This window comes from Humulus lupulus, chromosome 1 (assembly GCF_963169125.1).
Source record: "Humulus lupulus chromosome 1, drHumLupu1.1, whole genome shotgun sequence".
Classification (NCBI taxonomy): domain Eukaryota; kingdom Viridiplantae; phylum Streptophyta; class Magnoliopsida; order Rosales; family Cannabaceae; genus Humulus; species Humulus lupulus.
In genome coordinates this window covers 253,057,378-253,070,169 of record NC_084793.1, presented here as the reverse complement: position 1 = coordinate 253,070,169, position 12,792 = coordinate 253,057,378, and the positions used below count along the sequence as shown (strand labels likewise).

Sequence of the window (12,792 nt, the reverse complement as noted above, 5' to 3'; positions counted from 1 at the left end):
TTAAGGCTTGGTCCAGTTGTTAAATGTAATACGATTAGGGCTTGGCCCAACTATTAAATGTAAACATGATTAGGGCTATGGCCCAGTTATGAGCATGATTATAATTATGCCTGTGAGTATCATTTTAAGTACATTATAATGCGTTGTATATGTGTGTATGATGAATGTATTATATGGATCTTTGTTCCTAACTGGAAAGCTCGACTAATAAGTCGAGGATCTGACTACTGCACTTAACTAAAAGCTTGCTCTGTAGGTCGAAGGCATATTTGGCTAAAAAAAAGGGCTTGGCTTATAAGTTGAGGGCTTACAAGACTTGGCTTATAAGTCGTGGTCGGCACTATGCGCACTGAGCACGGGCCATTATGGCTAGGCCACCCTAGGAGTATATTATGCACTCGATTGGCTCGGATGCCACCTGAATAAATGGGGAGTGTATTATGCGCTTCACTGGCAATGATGCCACCTTAATAAATGGGAGTGTATTTTTCACTTGACTAGCTCGGATTGCATCTGAATAAATGGGAGTGTATTATGCACTTGACTGGCTCGGATGCCACTTGAATAAGTAGAAGTGTGATACACACTTGTGTGACCCTGTGGTTGCTTACTTGTACAATGTGTATGCTTGGTTTTGGTTATTACTGTTAAGCATGTTGTTATATTATGTTGATTACCTGAATCTGAAAGTATGTTTTCTTACTCTGCCTTGGCTCACGAGTGCTATGTGGTGCAGGTAAGGGTAAGGAAAAGCTTGGCGAGCCATGAGTTTGAGGGCGTTAGAGATGATGTGTACATATGGAATCTGCTTGACTACCACAGCCGAGATATTGCATCGGAACTAGGGTTGGACCTTGTTTTGCTGCCTAGGTCGGCTTATTTTGTAATCCTTGAGTTGTAAACAATTTTTAAAACTTGTATTTTGGGATCCCATGTAAAGACTAAAGTTTTAATGAAAATTTATGTTCCTTGACCAAGATTTTTAATACCTGAAACATTAGTCACTTAATCACATGTTTTAGTCCAAATGACTCGTTTAGCGATTCCAACACTAATTTAAACTCACGGCGTAACAGTCCCTGATTAGTAAGACGTTACAACTTGGTATCGGAGCTGCCAATGTTTTAGGGTTCCTGATGATGAACCGGGCATGTACACTCGCCGCTAAAGACAAGCTTGACTCAGCACGTTTGAAAGTGTGCTTCCAGGGCAGTCAGATCTGCAAGTCAGCCAAGGAATACATGTCGAAAATGATAATCAGGGTCAGACCCCTCCGCTAGCTCCTGAGAACTGGCAGCAAGTGCTTGCTGATATGCAAGCCAGATGTAAAACGCCTTATTCTATTACTTTGTAAAAATTTCTATTATCTCATAGATAATAAGAAAATACCACTTAACAAATAAATTTCATTGGAGCATTGATAAAACATGCAAATTGGCCCCAATAGTTTAAAATAAAAATAAAGTGTTCTTATGCATTATTTAAAGAAAATAAAATTTAAGTCTCACTGAAAAGTTTAAAACTAAAGTCCATAACATGATTCTTTAAAAATCGGCGCTTATGTTGATCGTTTACTCGTTCATAGGATACCCCCACGCCATACACACCCAGACGTCGGAACTCCCCACATCACAACGTGTGCCAAAGAGAAACCCTATTTTTTACCTGATAGAGCAAAAGTAAAGGGGTGAGATAAAAGCCTAGTCAGGAATTACAAACAAATACAACAATATTCAAGGAAACACAAGAAGAACATATTCGTATCGTAAAACTCATAACATATCATACCATATCCATATCGTATTATTTTCATAATCATATCGTATCACCTTCATAATCATAATCATACTTGTGATCATGGCACCGCTATTATCCATGTCACCTCTTGAGGTAACAAGCAAAAGCATAAAACTGGAAAGACCTCCTCTGAGAGGTAAACAGGATCTCAGATTCTTGAATAACCTCGGTGCATACGCCCTATGAGTTACGTCATATCCTTAGTAACACCTTTGTTGTGTCGCGTTCAACACGCTAGCAACCCTTTGCTTTTCATACATCGTACAAACACATGTAATCCATTTCACATCAAAATAAAGGAAACACATGTTGCATCATACACATCATAACATTTCAAGATAAAACTTCATTTTTCATATTATATGGTCTATCATCATACATAGTACATCATTTTCCTTATAACATACAAATCTTACCATTCATAGTGTAAACATAGAAATTCGATCTAACTTCCTTACATTAGGTCCGAGTAAAGAAAAAATGAGAAAAACTTCACAACGAGCCTATAATCATAATCAAGCGTCTTCTCTTAGAATCACATAACAATACTCATGCCCAACACATATACCATGCACACGTGGTACAAGTTTCCCAATAATTCCAAACATACACATTTTCACATAAAATCATAAATGAATAATGCTAATTCTACCTATTAACTCTTCATGGTTACAAAGTAAAAACCATATGTTTGAACAATAGACATATATTTGAACGTAAAAATACATTTGCATGCGATATGTATACGTGGGAGCATTGTTAAAATGTAACGTTTTAAAACGATAATTCTTACATGCTTATTTCTTGCTTTTTCAAATACAATTCAACAATATAATTAAATTACCATTATTTGTTTCTTTAAATCTCAAAGTTTGATTAAGCAATTTAATACATTATATTTACTTTAAAAAAAAGAATTCATTTAGTCTTTTCCTAATTTCTCATAAAATAATAACTTTAATAACAAAATTTGTAGCTACTTAGAAATATTTAATAAATTTCTTGTTTCCTTTAGAAAATAGCCTTTCTAAATCAATAAACAATTTACATGTTTAAATTTGAAAAAATATAATTTAAAATGTAGAAAAAATGTATTTTCACTTATATTATTTAAGACTTGAATTATTTAGGTGTAAGACTCTTAAATTTTAAACAAAATAATTATTTTAGCTTAATAACACAAAGTTTCAGCAACTGTTTATTTTGTTTAAAAATCATAATTGAATTTAATCCAAAATATTTTCTTATTTAAATAAAAAAAAAACTGCACCTAAATAATAACGTAAAAATTCATATATACATTTTAAAAATATCACTTTTACATATACATAACTTAGGGTATAATTTATTTGATGCACTAACATTATTTATCTCATTTAAAAGACCTTTCTCATTTTTTAATCAAAATTCCAGCAACTAATAATTCATTCAAAGTCACAAACTTGGATTAAAAACCATATTTTTTTCATAAAATATACACAAAAATCTGCACGTGTTAATTTGATAAAAACACAATTTATATGTGAAATAAAAATATATTTTTGCTAACATAAACTCATACATCATCTTAGGGCATTACTTGAGCATAAAACATTGTTTCGCCATCATATTCACCAATTATATTACAAATCAGTAAGCATAATTAACATGAAATTCGTATTTAAATCATGCTTTTTTTAAAAATGCCCAAACCATAACTTTCATGTATCATCAAATTAACAATTATAAAAGACTTGAGACAAATTCTCAATTAACCAAATAACCTAACATATTTCTAATGAGTGTAGGTGACATCAAATAAAATAAAACAACACAAACATGCATCAACACCCTATAGGCCGAAACCTCATCATCATCCCATATTTTCTTTTTTCATTTTACAAGAACATGAAAGAAAACATCACAAACCCTAAGCATATTCCTATTTCCCAAATAACATGACCAAGTTCATAGAACATCAAGAGAAACATAAACAAAACCCAACATGCAATCTCTACATATGCCTTGGCCGAAACCTACATGAACATAAACATAAATACCAAAATCATCATTTACATTCACGTGAAACCTAGCATGTATCTATCATCATCTTTGCATATTTTCCAATATATCATAAAATCAAAATACCATGGTAACATAAACATAGGATCTCTACAAGGATCATGCTTCTAATATCAAGATGAATTCGAAAGAATCAACAATAAATCAACTATGCACACATTCCCTTTTTTTTCACCCTAGGCCGAATCCCCATAGGCATCAAAAGAAAAAATAAAAATAACCATCAATCATCAAAACAAAATAAGGCTAGGGCTCAACTATCCTTGATAAAGATCAATTCCATAAAGTTGTTTCTCCCTTTTAGCACCTATGATTTTTGAATCCCACATGAACAAGAGAAGAAAAGATTGTCACTAAATATTGAGAGGAAGGAGAATTATTTTTCATAAATCAAACACAAAGTGAACAACAATTACCTACAACCCTTGAGCCTAGCTTTCTTCCTTCTTCTTCTTCCTTGATCTGTCCCTATTTCTTTCTCTCTTTCTTTTTTCCTTTCTCTCCTTCTCTCTCTCTAGCTCCTCATGCTCTCTCTCTCTCTCTCTCTCTCTCTATATGGACGAAGGTCACACAAGCATGTGTGGGAAAAGCTCTCTATTTTTCCTTTTTATCTAACCTAGAGAAATAACTAGCCCTAATGGGAAATGGGTAAGTTTCATCTTTTTCTTTATTTATTTTTATTTGATTGCTTAAATAAAAGGAAAATAATGAAGATGACAACCATATCCTTCCCATTTTTCTATCCATCATCAATTTAATCCAAATTAAACCCAAACCATTTAGGAAAAGAAGATCACCCCTTTCCCACTTGCCTTGCACGCCTACCCCTCATTTCCTCTTCTTTTATTTTCTTTTTAATTCTTTTAATTAATTAAAATAAATCAAATAAAAGGAAATAATTTGTAGGAAATCTATTGCATGCTCACCATGCAACCATGCACATACACACACCCAATTACTAAGGTGCATCACTACCTACCATGCACCTTGGTTCATTCAACCAAAACTATTTTCTTACTAATTAAATTAATAAATAAATAAAACAACTAACAATTACATTCACACAATTCATACCAAAAAATTCAAACAATTAAAATAATTTCTAACACTTGATGATTATTAATAAAACAAAGAACAAATTAATTAATTTTAAAAAAAATTGGGTGCGCTACACCAAATTATTGAGGCAGGAAGAAGAGATCCGCCTCTTGAGACAACAACAGGTTCCTGCAGGGAATAGTCAGTCAGAGGTACCACCTGTGATGGTGCCAACATTAGAGCAGCCGCCAGAGGCTGAGAATAGATGAGAACCTCTTTATGAAAGGTTCAGGAAGCAGCACCCTCCAGTTTTTTAGGGCAGTGCAAATTTGGCTAAGACCGAGCGATGGATGAGTATGGTCACCACCATCCTGGAGTTCCTGAGGGTGGTTGGTAATGAGAGGGTGGCCTGTGCCACATTCATGTTTTAGGAGGATGCCCGAATTTGGTGGGAGGTGATATCTCAGACTAGAAATGTTAATACCCTGGAGTGGGAAGAGTTTAGAACTCTGTTCAACGAGAAATATTATAATGATGTAGTTAGGGCTGCAAAGGCGGAAGAGTTCGGTAAATTGCTTTAGGGGAAATATGTCAGTGTCAGAGCACGCACTGGGGTTTGATAGATTGGCCAAGTTTGTTGCTGACTTGGTGCCCACTGATGGGAAAAGGAAGGAAAGATTCCTTCAGGGGCTACAACCTATGATAGCCTAGGATGTTCGTATTACCACCGTGCTTGGAGTGACAACATATGCGGTAGAGAAGGCCCTTACTGCAGAGGGCGTAGAGAACAAGATATGGCGCGAGAACACGGCTAGGAGAGATACTAGGTGGAAGGGACCTCCATTCATGGGTTCGAGTAGGGGCGGAGGTCCTAATGAATTGAAAAGGAAGGCTCCAGATGCCTTTCCAGCTCCAGGCCCCGACAGGAGACCACGTAGTATACAGATAGGATGCCAGAGCAACAATGAGGGTTGGAGGACCTTCCCAGAGTGCGTTAGATGCAGGAGGCACCATATAGGAGAGTATCGGGCAAAAGCCTGCTTTCTGTACGGGATAGTGGGACATTTAAAGAAAGATTGTCCGAAAGCAAGAAAGGAAGAGTCAAGGAAGGTGGACAGCTCGACCCCAACTCGAGTGTTCGCACTGACACAGGGAGAAGCTGAGGCTAGTCCCTCAGTAGTGACATGGAATCTATCTAGTGCTAGAACCTCTCATTCTATTTTGATTGACTCTGGTGCTATACACTCTTATGTTTCTAGTAGGATTATTGATATACTGTGTAGGCCATATGACTATTATGTTGTGGGGTTCGGGACCTTGTTGCCTACTAGAGAATTGGTAGTATCCAGGAGATGGGTTGGATCACTGCCAGTGATAGTAAACGGCAGAGAGTTGTCAATTGACTTAATAGAGTTTGTTATGACCGAATTTGACATGATTCTGGGTATGGACTGGTTAGAGAAGTATGGGGAAACCATAGATTGCAAGAAAAAGATGGTAACCTTTGAGTCTTATGGTGAAGACCCTTTTGGTATTTGTTGGCATTGTGCATGGACCCCGTGTACCTATGATATATGTATTGAGAGCTAGAGACCTGCTCCGAGGTGGTTGCATAGGATTCTTAGCCAGTGTGGTAGATACCACTCAGGTCGATCGTGCCAGTGGGACCAGAAGAGACTGGATTAGTCTATGAGTTTTTGGATGTGTTTCTAGAGGAATTACCAGAGTTGCCGCCACACAGAGAGATAAAATTTGTTATCGAGCTGGCACCAGGAATAGAGCCAATGTCTAGGGCACCTTACAGAATGGCCCCAACAGAGTTGAAAGAACTAAAGGTACGACTACAGGGGTTGTTAGACTTGGGATTTATCAGACCCAATTTCTCGCCATGGGATGCTCCAGTCCTATTTATGAAGAAGAAGGATGATTCTCTGAGGATGTGCATAGACTATAGGGAACTAAATAAGTTGACCATTAAGAGTAGGTATCCTCTGCCAAGGATAAATGATTTGTTTAATCAGTTACAAGAAAAAAAATGGTATTTTCAAAAATAGATCTTCAATCTGGTTATCACCGGCTGAGGATCAAGGAGGAAGAGATACTAAAGATAGCCTTTCGTACAAGATATGGGCATTACGAGTTTCTCGTCATATCATTTGGTTTGACTAATGCCTCGACAACTTTCATGGATTTGATGAACAGGGTGTTCGAGGACTATCTGGACCAGTTTGTGATCATCTTTATCAACAATATCTTAGTTTATTCGCAGTCAGAGGAAGAGGATGAGAAACATCTCAGGGTGGTCTTACAGAGGCTGAGAAAGCACATATTGTTTACGAAGTTCAAGAAGTATGAGATATACACTGACCACATAAGCTTAAAATACTTTCACGCATAAAGACCTGAACACGAGTCAGAGGTGTTGGCTAGAGTTGGTAAAGGATTATGTCTGTGAAAACATGTATCACCCAAGAAAGGCCAACGTGGTGGCAGATGCCTTAAGCCAAAAGGGTCCAGGACAATCATACAATGCGAAGCAGATATCCAGGGAGTTGGCAGAGGATATGACTAGAGTTGGAATAGAGTTGGTGGTAGGCCAGTTAGCCAACATCACACTACAGTCTACTCTTTTGGAGAGGATAAAGAAAAGTTAGTTGAGTAAACCACAGTTGACGAGGATCAAAGGGGACGTCCTAGCTGAGGTAGCTAAGGATTATACAGTGTTAAATATGGGCTTGTTGAGATAAAAAGGTCGGATCTATGTTCTGATGGATACTGTTATTAGACGAGAGATTCTGGATAAAGCTCACACTACCCCGTACTCTTTGTATCCCGACACCATGAAGAAGTGTCATGATCTGAAGACTTTATATTGGTGGCCTGGGATGAAGAGGGACGTAACTGAGTATGTGACCAAGTGTCTGACGTGTCAGCAGGTCAAGGCTGAACATCAGAGACCAGTAGGCTATTAAAACCCTTAGATATCCTAGAGTGGAAGTTGGAGGACATCACAATTGATTTTGTGGTGGGATTTCCCAGGACGGTGGGTCAACATGATTCAATGTGGGTTATTGCAGACCGATACACCAAATTAGCTCACTTTCTACCAGTGAGGATGACTTATACAGTTGACCAATATGAAGATCTCTATGTGAGAGAGATAGTACATCTTCATGGGGCTCCGAGATCGATCGTGTCAGATCGGGACCCCACATTTACTTCCAAGATTTGGGAAAGTTTGCAGAAGGCAATGGGCACACAGCTGGAGTTTAGTACAGTTTATCATCCTTAGATCGATGGTTAGTCTTAGAGGACTATCTAGATATTGGAGGACATGCTGATAGCATGTGTACTGGATGTCTCTGATAGAGTTTTCCTACAACAACAGCTACTAAACGACCATTGGAGTGGCTCCTTATGAGATGTTATATGGTAGGAAATGTAGATCACCCATTCATTGAGATGAGATGGGTGAACACAGATACTTGGGTCCTGAGGCGGTTCAGAGGACCAATGAGGCTACTGAGAAGATTAGAGCTCAGATGCTTGCATCACAGAGTAGACAGAAAAATTATGCGGATCCGAAGCGCATGCACATGGATCTCCAAGTGGGATACTATGTCTTCCTTAGAGTTTCACCACTGAAAGAGGTGAGGAGATTTGGGAAAAAAGGGCAACCTGAGCCCTAGGTTTGTATGACCTTTTGAGATCATGGAGAGGATTGTTCAGGTAGCCTATAGATTGGCTTTACCTTCGGCATTGTCGGCCGTGTATAATGTATTTCATATTTTGATGCTGCGGAAGTATGTATCTGATGAGGCTCATGTACTGAGTTATGAAGATCTGGAGCTGCAGGCAAACTTATCCTTTGAGGAGCAGTCAATCCAGATATTAGAAAGGAAGGACAAGGTCCTGAGGAATAAAACTATAATGCCTTGGATAACCAAGACTGTTACACTGTGTGTTTAAAATAATGCAAGCACTACAAGAAAAAACAGTATTCATAACACTTAAAAACTGCTAACCGGGAGTATTGATAACGCTTCTGAAAACGCTAACATAGCTCCTGTTATTAAAAGTCCTGTCTTTTCTATAACAGTATTTGAATGTTATGTTCGATGTTATCTTAAACTATTCAATAACACATTTTTAGTTGCTATAATATTCAAATAATAACATTTAGTTAAAGTATTTGGTTATAAATTTGAAGTTTAATCTTATACTTTATGCATAACACTTTCCAACTGATATGAAAATTGTTATATTTGATCATTTTATAACGTTTTTAGTTCATTCTATTATATAAATCATAACTTTTTATTCCCAATTATAATATATTATACAAAACAACCATAATTATTGTAAATTCTCCCAGTAATAACATTTTGTTATTTTTGTAGTATGCATTTTTAATTGTTGTAAAAAGTTTTTATTATTGTATTTTGATTAAAAAAATCTCAATTGATCACCAGTATAATATTAAATAGATTAAAAAATCTAAAATATTCAATATATATGATAAACCATGAGTATTTTTACATTTGAAGACGAACTACTTCAAACCATGACACTTTCCACTTCAAAGATTATAAAGATTATCACTCAAAAATATTCCTTAAACAAAATATAAATTTAAAGCAACTGGATCCTAACAAAAAATAAAACTGTGGAATATAGTAACCCCTTGAGCCAATTTTGTCTCCTCCAGTTTCCAGCTTAGCTCCACTTTCTTTTCCAGATCTTATGTAACTCAGGACCTTGTTAAATTGTTCTGGGTCAATCTGAAACATTAATAGAGCATTAATCAATAACAGAACATACAACTCGTTGATTAATGGAAAACCTTAAAAGTGGTTTGTGACAATTGAACATTCTTTCTGAATCCAAAAATCAAAATGCAACCTAGGCTTCTTATAGTGTTCAAATGAGTAGTAACATAGAGCTAAAAGCTAGTGAAAAACAAGACAATCTCATAAAGATTGCTATAAAATAGAACAGCTACTGATTTACCTGTGGGCCTTGTTCAATGCCTGCCTTGAATGGATCGCCAACAACACGTTTCATTGCACATGCCTTTGATTTTTCAACAAACTTGTCATACACACGCTCATGGACATAAGTTCTTGAACCAACACAAAAGCATTGTCCCTGCAAAAGGGAAGGGATTGGTTTTCAACAATGATTTTTTTTTCTTTTGCAGAATCAATAGTCTTGTTTAGAAAAAAAAATTAAGTCATACTTGATTAAAGAACAGGGCAAAATGTGCCAGCTTAACGGCCTGATCCACATCAGCATCGTAAAAAAAAATAAATGGGGATTTTCCTCCAAGCTCCAAAGTTACTGGTTTTAGATTGCTTCTTGCAGCAAGTTCAAGTACAATATGCATAAATACATCTCAAACTATACAAGATCATCAATTAAATATAATTTTATCTTAGAGGAACCTTTCATCAAACAAATTCAAGACACACAAATAGTACTTATTTTCACAATGATCCTTTGTGTCAAATAAAGCTTCACCAATCAATAAAATTCGACACCAATCAATATATGAACTAAAAGTGGCTGAACATGAACATAATCTAGAAATTCCAAGAGCTAATAACCAAAATAAAAAGCTGAGAAAGAACAACAAAGAGGCATAATTGGGTGTAAAATGGATGTTTATGAAGTTGGTACATATTGAGGCATTTTAACAAGCATGTTATGTGCAAACCTAAGCAGTACAAAGGAAAGAAAATATTCAAAACATCCCTAAAATCAGTTTGGAGATGTAGATTCTCCCTCAAAACATCATTATCACAAAGCAGAACCATAAACCTAAATCCAAAAACATAAATAAAAATCCCCAAATTATATAACTTAACGGACAAAATCAATTCTCAGTCATAAGAACTGAAACAACTCTGAATTGCAGTAAATGGCTGGACTTTATTTGGGGATTGAACAGGGTTAATTAAACAAAGAGAACAAACACTTAATTAAACTTTAAACTATGATTTTTAAACAATTTCATGAACAAATTAGATATAGGTCAAAATTCATAAACTAATTTGTAGACATATCAGAGAACTCTTATAGCAAAAAAAATAAATACCTCACCAACATCCATTGCTTCATCTGTTAATGCAGCCACTGTAAAGACAACTCCTAACAAAACCTCAACAGCTAGAGTTATAGCATGAGCTTCACTAGCAACTAAGACTGTAGTATTGGACACATCATTATCAAGGCTCCACTCAATTCCTGCAAAGGGCACGTGGTCATTGTTTTTGAAAAATTAAGAATACAATAGATGATTCCCCTATAATTCGAGTACTTCTTAAATTAGTTACAAACACAACTACGACAATTACTTACATCACCTTAACTTGATCCAATATAACATATTCTATAAATCAAATGCAAGACAACATAACATATGCTAGAAATATAGTCCTGACAACCATATCCTCAAACTCAGGGTGCCAAGATTTCGACAAAAACACACATGTAAAAAAAACCTCTTTATCTTGATCAAACAAATAAGAATAGATTATATTTGATCTTAGCCAAGGAGGTGATTACCTTTAGCTTTGCTGCTGAACATCCCTGCAACAACTGCCAGGCTCTCCTCACTAGTCTCTTGACCCTACATGTCAAAGTTTCTTCAAGTCAAGCAAATTACAATATGCAAATTAATTTCCATCTGATAAAATCTCATCAATCCGATCCAAAGTGTGCCTGTACAAAACTACACATAATGTTTTATTTGAACCAGAAGATTGTACCCATTATTTTTTTTTCTATAAGAAGACAATAATATAAACAATTTTGTCTAAAAAACAAAAGTTTTATTATAGATAAAGAGATGAAAAAGAAAAAAAAATGAAAAATTTAGAACTAAACACCACTAGTCTGAGTTTTTCCAGCTAAGACTAACCAAAAATCTTATAAAATATGTACATAAACATATCTTATATGTACACTTGGAACAACTCTAGCCAAAGCCTTAACCATGCCCTCAACAATATTGGTGTTCTTGGGATGCCTATATAGAAGATACCATAAATTAGGCCACTCAGACTTAATACAGCTACATAAGAAAATATCCTAAACGAAAAAAAGAAGATTGGTACAAGTGATCTTACATATCAAAGTTCTAGAAGAGAATCTGCAAAGTTCGTGCCTCCAAACAAAAACCCTGTCAAAGTTCGACCTTTGTAATTATTCAAACAGCTTTACAAGGCTCTACCATAATCTTCTATGTCACACATACTACATAAACAAGGAGTATGTTTCCACTTCTAGAATTACCCTCAGGACTTCAAGAACAAGAATGTGATGCCATAAAGGAAAATCAAGAAAAGTTGCCTTCAACAACATACTGAGAAAACTCTAAAAAACAGAAACTCTAAATCTAAATATACAAAAACATAAAATTCAAAAACTCTAAATCTAAAACCAATATAAAAAATAGAATACCCAAAGCTAGCAGCATATCCACAAACCTCAAAGTCACCAAATTTAGTAATCCAAAATCCTCAAACAAACCAAACCTAAAGTTAATAGAAACATCATCAATAATTCATATTAAAAATTGCATAAATCCCTAAAACATAAACAATATATAATAATTATTTTAAAAATTAATCAAAGATGATGCCTAAGAATAAAAAATAGTCATTACCATTTTAGATAAGTGGGGATGTAATCAAAATAAACCATTTTCTTCACGGCAACGGTACCCTAGTCCCATTGAAGTCCCTGCTGTTACAACACCATCCCCACAGTCCCACCTCCATGCTAACATCTGCAACAACAGAGAATGAAAGAGAGAGAATGAGATCGTGGGTGAGAGGGAAAGAACTAAATCTGGAGAAGGAAATGAGAAGAACCCGATTGACGGAGAGAGAG

At 35.7% G+C, this 12,792-nt stretch overlaps 1 long non-coding RNA gene across 1 annotated transcript; it reads right to left on the bottom strand.

The window, feature by feature from the left end:
* Positions 1 to 9,507: 9,507 nt before the first annotated feature.
* Positions 9,508 to 10,040, bottom strand: LOC133831617 (uncharacterized). Its single transcript, XR_009892540.1, has 2 exons — positions 9,907 to 10,040; positions 9,508 to 9,677 (listed from the first exon to the last, which is right to left on the bottom strand). It is a non-coding gene; the product is annotated as an uncharacterized LOC133831617 (long non-coding RNA).
* Between the last annotated feature and the right edge of the window lie 2,752 nt (positions 10,041 to 12,792).